We start from the raw sequence: 6,967 nt of genomic DNA, 5'->3' as shown, positions 1-6,967 counted from the left end.
GAGGGTATATTACAATAACAAACCTAGAAATGTTAGAAAATTTAAAACTATACCCTCATAACTCTCCTATATCCTCTTATTATAGCCCTGGCCTAGGCCTATTGTTCAGTTATTGATCAATAAGTAAATATAATTGTCTCACTTATTATTTGCTGAATTATTAAAAGTAATGAAGTGTTAACTTAAAGAATTCAAGATGAGAGGTAGTGACCACAGGTAAAGCAGCCAGAACTGTCTTTGCTTGAAGGATTGGAAGACTTTTTTGTTATTTGCCTAGTCTCACAAAGAACAGTGTGAAACATGTGCAGGGATCCTCACTGTTTATGACAGGAGCTTGACCTGTCTCAGAATTCTCAGTGAGCAGACTCAGTGAGGTGGGAGCACACCCCAGTGGAAAGAGCCAACCTGACGCTACACAGCCAGGGACTCTGCTTCAAAAGGGACGATGTGAAGACATATTTCAGGCTATGGATCCAAAACTGAGTGGCATGGTGACAAATGTCTGAAACCCCGGCACTTGGGAGGTGAAGGCAAGAGGATCAGAAGCTCAAGATCATCCTCAGTAGTAAATCTGAGTCCAGCCTGGGATACATGTGTCTCTGCAAAAAAGACGATCAAGGGAAAATGTGTTCATGATAACATCTGCAACTGACTTAAGAGTTTTCCACACAGAGGAAGTGAAGATCTCTCTCTCTCTCTCTCTCTCTCTCTCTCTCTCTCACTCTCTCTCTCTCGCTCTCTCTGCACATGCACCTGAGTGTTCAACTTGAAATTATGACCAGAGACAGCTTACATGGAAATCAGGAAGCCATGTGACAGATATGGTCCTGAGCATTGAATTTGAATCACTATTGCTACCTAGACATGGCTATTTCCACTACTATGTAGTCATTTGATCAGCTTATTGGATGGCAAAGTGGAATTAATTTTTTTCATGAAGTTTATGGCTTGTTAATAAGCATGCACTAGATAGATAGTCTCAAAGGGATCTCAATGGTGAAAAATATATAAAGGTTATGTTGTTTCTAAAACATCCCTTGGAAATGTCACAGCCTTGTATGAAGATGGAATGGGGGTCTGGAGAGATGGTTCAGTGGTTAAGAGTGCCTGCTGATCTTCCAGAGGACTTGAGTTCAGTTTTCAGTACCCAGATCCAGGGAATCTGTATCTCTCTTCTGGTCTCCATGAGCACTACACTCATGGGTAGAAACACACACACACACACACACACACACACACACACACACACACAGAGAGAGAGACAGACAGACAGACAGACATACACATGCACATAATTAAAAATAAAATCTCTTTTTAAAAGATGGTATGAAAACCTAGCATGGCCTCTGACTGGCATCCTAGTGATGATTCCATTGGGGTCACTTGGAAGTCTTGTGCAAGTGCTCACTTGCTACGCTTTCTGCTGCCTGGCACTGACCCTGAGGGCAGTCGAATTCCTCTGTCTGGCGCCAGTGCTTCCAACATAATCTTATGTAATGTGCGTCATGTCAGAGAGCCTAGGCTGATTGGGTATACAGCACGCTTTGTGTGGAGTTTTCTTGCTAAAACGCAAACGTGTAAATGTCTACATAGAAACAAGTGCTTAGCCTATCACTGTCTTTCCTTGCTCCCGGATGGCAAATTAATAGAAGAGAATCCATTTCAAACTTTTCAGTTGCTATCTCTCCAAAAGCATCTAAAGCTGGGCATATATTTTGCTAAAATTCACCTGCAATCTTGTTCTTGGGATCATTCACATTAGAATCACTTGAAGCTCAGAATTCTTCAGGGACTCTGTACCCCATAGCTTAAAGTTCTAGTAGTAAGGCCTGAGGGTGGGAATTGTAATGTATTTCTTATGCACTCTGAGGACTCAGCTGATGAGGATATAATAAAAAACCCATCATGATCCTAACTGGAAGCCTATCTCAAAGTCAGAGCAAAGACCCAAGAGGAAGCCAATATCCTGCTGATTCAGATTTGAACATTCAAATCCATAAAGCAGTAAAGCACAGCCTACCACAATTCTTTCATATGCTATAAACTCTGCGCCACAAATGCATGGCTACAGTTTACACATCTATCTAGATCAAGATGGATGGAAACTGCCATAGGCCTTGGTGACCTCATCCATGGCCAACAACATTCTAATGAGTGGAGACTGTCATAGTCTTTTCCAGTGACAGCTGCAATTCATTTACTATGACAACCATGAGAATTCTTGGCCCAAAGCCCATCATGTTCAATATGCACTCTGGGGAAACTAGCTTGGCTATTGAATTGTTTTTGTTCCTGTCAATCATTCCCTTTCCTTCACTCAAAAGACATCCTGTCTCACTTTTATTGAGTCATCAAATATTTATTGAGAACATTTAAAAATTATGTAGGCTGAACTCCCAACAAACATCATGGAATTAATGAAGTAGCTCAGGATTAGTTCAGGACTTCGGTCTCTAAGTTATCCCTCCTCAGAGGGAAGAAAAGCCTTTCACAGAGGCCAGAGGTCTTATGTTCAAAGCCAGCAGATCCCAGGGCATGCGTTTCTTCTTCTAGACAACTTAAAGTACAATGCTTGTCTTGTCTATTTTACAGAACGTACTAATTCATTCATAAATATTTATTTGTCATCACTCCCATTCCAGAAGTTTTTCTAGGGCCTTGGGGATATGTCGAAAAAGCAGATGCCATGGCGATTGCTCTCCTATAGAGTTACTCTAGTGGCTACAAGAAAACAAGGTGCACTTGGTGAAATGTGAATAGATATTTATGTAAACAAACAGATGCGAGTTCTGATGGGAATCTGCTTCAGAAGCAACGTGTGCAATATATTTTTTATAAACATCTTCAACCATAGCCTTTTATAAGTCTTTTGTACATTTTCAGATTACATGTTGCATGATTTTTATGAGATTGCCAATCTAGGGGAAAGATGGATGAATCTACGCAGCACATCTAGCACTTTAATAAAATAAGGCCCCGTATTTCAATTATGAGAAAAATATCATTTTCTGGCAGGGCACATTTTCCACTCAGAAAATATGCCAGGTCCTTGCCACAACACACTGACACATGGTTGGCTGTGCCACTGACTCTTCCTCTACTCATTTTTTCATTACTTAAGGACCAAGATACATGTCACAGCATGGCTTCTAGTATAAGGCAGCCAATGGTAGGCTGTCCCTAAAGAGAACCCCCAAATTCCTGTCTCTTGGCATTTACATCTTTGTGTAATCTCCTTTGAATAGAGGCTAGATTTAGTAACTCGTTGCTAACAAATTACTATAGAAGAAATGATGTAATGTTACTACCAACATATATGCATATATATGTATGTATATATATATTTATATATATATGTGTGTGTGTATGTGTATAATTAAGCTGCATTTTTCATGTTGAGAACTTTCTTTCTTGCTTACTGGCTTTCCTCTCCTCCCCTTTCCTCCCCTCCTCTCTCCTCTCCTCCTTCCTCTCTCTTTCTGTCTCTCTCTCTTTCTCTAGATACCAATAAGAGAAAGGATATAAAGATAAAAATAAAAAAAATAAAAATCTCTGCAGAGAGCTGGCCATAGTGACACAGGTCCCTAATCCCAGAACTCAAGAGAAGGGCAGGTACATCTCTGTAAGTTTCAAGTCAGCAAGGACTAAATAATGAGAACCGATCTCAGAAACAAAACAAAACACAACACCTAAAAAAACAAAGCAAAACAAAACTGCAGAAACAGACAGGAAGGGAGAAAACGGATGGACTCCGTCCAGCTGCAAGCACCATGGTGCAGCAGGATGACTGTCAGTCATAATTCCTTTGTTATTACAAAATAAATGCACTAATTAATTCATAGAGATAAGTGTTGTTTGGACTTGGAATTTTAGAAGTCTCTGATTGGGCAGACCATGACTTCGAGGCCTCTGGTGAGGATGCTGGACAGCAATAACAGAGAGCATGCAGTGGGGCACACCCCTCATCAAGCAGCAAAAGGGAAAGAGGAAGGGTGAAGGTCCCACAGCGCTCCTCAAGGGTGCAACCAACAGTGTAAGGACCTGACACTAGGCCCCATCTTCTAATGGTCCCACTGTCTCCCACAACCTGTGCTTTGGCCTTTTGGGAGGCCAAACTAGCCATGTTGGAAGAATTCCTTCCAGCACCATCAAGACTCCAGCAACACAGACACAGACAACAGTTGGTGAGCTACCTCAAGAGACTCCAAGTCACAGCCATGCAGCTCTGTCATTTATTGGAGAAACTGTAATACATATTTGTTCTCTTAAGCACTAAGGTTTGGGGCAAATTCTTATTCAACAATAGGGAACCAATCTAAAGTCTAAATTTGATTTGAGAAGACAGTATTGCAGGAACCAATGATCCAGAATCTCATGTCTTATACTTTGAACATATGATATTCTCACCTCCAAAGAAATACTTCTCCCCAGTCTTGACTTGAAGAGGACTGTTAGTTCGAACTGCTGAAGCTTCGTCTCCATCAATGGTGAGAACTGCAAAGTTTTCCTTGGCTAGGAAGCGAACCTCATGCCACTGCCCGTCATTCAGGCCGGAACCTGGGAGGAAGAAAAAGGGAAGTTTCCTGAGCTGGGGTAGTTAAATGCAATTTCTGAACATGACATTATATTTCATTGAAGAGTTATAATACTAACTTTTGGGGTTTAGTCTGATATCTGGATACACACACACACACACACACGCACATACACACACACACACACACACACACACACACACACACACACCACAAAGCAGAGGGATTAAACCAACTATCATCTCATTTCATTGATAGAGTTGAAATTTATTCTCTGTGAGTTTGGAACATACACTAGCTTACTTTTAACTATAGTCACTTAGGGAATTCTTAGTTGAAAGGTACACAGCTCCAGTTTGATAGGAAGAATAAACATAATTCTTTATATATGTAGACTTTGGGGTTTATTAGTTATTGTTAGACATTTTCACATACAAAAGCACAGTGCTGCCCATGTTTTGCATTATCTGATGTTTTCTTAGCAATATGGCTGGCTCTTTCCTCCACCAGACTGAGTGAACATAATATAATGCAACCACACAAGGAAACAGTATTACAACACTGTTGGGACACTTGGAAAAAGAATGGGCTGAATGAAGTCATTTGGGAAGTGATGACGAACTATTTTAATTTAATAACTTATTCTCATTCTGAGATTAAAAGGAGATTTATAGTGTTGATCTAAAGTCTCTCTTTTAAAACTTTAAAATGTTTTGTGTGCTGGTTATTTTTTTTTTCTCAATATCCACATCTAGTAAGTGCAGTTTATAGAAATTAAGTAGTAAGAGAAAGAGTGTATGTGCTAGTTAATCACTAATCATCATGGGAAATAACATGAGGGTTAGCTGATCATTTGTAAACCACAGACCATGATATTTGGGCAGGTTGTATTTCACCAAAATAAAAAGCAATAAAACAAACCTATAATGTCTGCCTCCCAAGTTCATATTTCATTGTTTCCTAACACAAAGATACTTGGAAATAGACATTTTATAGGCAGGCACTATTCTTCTGTTTAGCTTGTGTTTATTTTACTATAAATAATCAGAAAATTTAGATGCTAACATAAGAGCAGACATTGGAGAAGGTATCTGGAGAGAGTTTAGGGAACATTCAAAGATGTCCAAAAGAGGCTTGATTTGACCTTGAAGAGGCCGATGCTGTGGAAAAAGCAAAGGTTTTGTTTTAGTCTGCTCTGAATACATAATCTTGAATCCAGAGGGAGGAACTCCTTGAAGACATACTTCAGGTTCATAAAATAAAGAGAAAAATAAAGAGAAGATCTGCAAATGAAGACATTAGCAACAGAATCAAAGTAATCAATGAAGGACAGATGAAGGATCTTAGTCCTTAGTTATTTAAATCAGGCATCTTCATCCCCATCCAGCTTGTATCCTCTTTTATACAAACTGTGAGCTAAGAACGGCCTTTTTAGTTTTAAAAGGTTGAAAAGAAATCAAAAGACAAATAAGGTGTGAAATGTAAATTTCAGTGACGTGAAATTTTATAAATTCACATTTTAGTGTCCATGTGAAGTGTTATAGAAATACAGTATGTTCACTGGTTTGCATATCATTGGCCCTACAATACACACCAAGGTGTGAAGAACATTCATAGTCATAAACATGCAAACAACCACTCATATTCCACTGTAATCTCTGATCTACAGTATTTCAATTGCTCAGTAGCTGATAGTCTTCTATTCTTTTCCTTGCAGTCTACTTTCCTATCTTAGTTTGTGTTTTGTTGCTGTGATAAAACCCTGGACACAACCAACTTGGGGAAGAAAGGGTTTATTTCAGCTTATAGATTATAGTTCATCATGGAGAGAAGCCAGGACAGGAGCTCAAGGCAGGAACCCGGAGGCAGGAACCGGCTTGTTCCCCCTGGCTTGTTCAGCTACAGACCCACCTGCTCAAGGATGGCACCACCCATGGGGACCAGGCCCTCCTACAGTAATTGACAATCAAGAAAATGCCCCACATGGGCTGGATAGATACCTCAGCAGTTAAGAGCACTGGCTGCTCTTACAGAGGACTTGGGTTTGATTCCCAGCACCCACATGGTAGATAACAACCATCTGTAACTCCAGGTCCAGAGGAGCCCAACACCATCTTCTGATCTTTGTGGGCACTGCATGACATGGGTCCACTTACACACATGCAAGCACATAAAAAAATAAAAGAAATAAAAAGAAAATGCCCCACAGACATACCCACAGGCCAGTCTGATGGAGGAAATTCTTCAATCAAGGTTCTCTCTTCAAAGATTACTAATGAGCATAATTCCCCATAAAAGTAGTATAATCTCTTAAAAATGTAATTAGGCCATTATTGAAATCTACCTGATGATTTTACATCTATGCTCAGGTGGATCTCAGAAAGTAACCGACTGTGACTAGTAATAATCAGATACATAGAGATTAGAGATGC

The sequence above is a fragment of the Nannospalax galili genome, unplaced genomic scaffold, assembly GCF_000622305.1.
Source record: "Nannospalax galili isolate Female #2095 unplaced genomic scaffold, S.galili_v1.0 scaffold234, whole genome shotgun sequence".
NCBI lineage: Eukaryota > Metazoa > Chordata > Mammalia > Rodentia > Spalacidae > Nannospalax > Nannospalax galili.
This window is presented reverse-complemented; position numbering follows the sequence as displayed.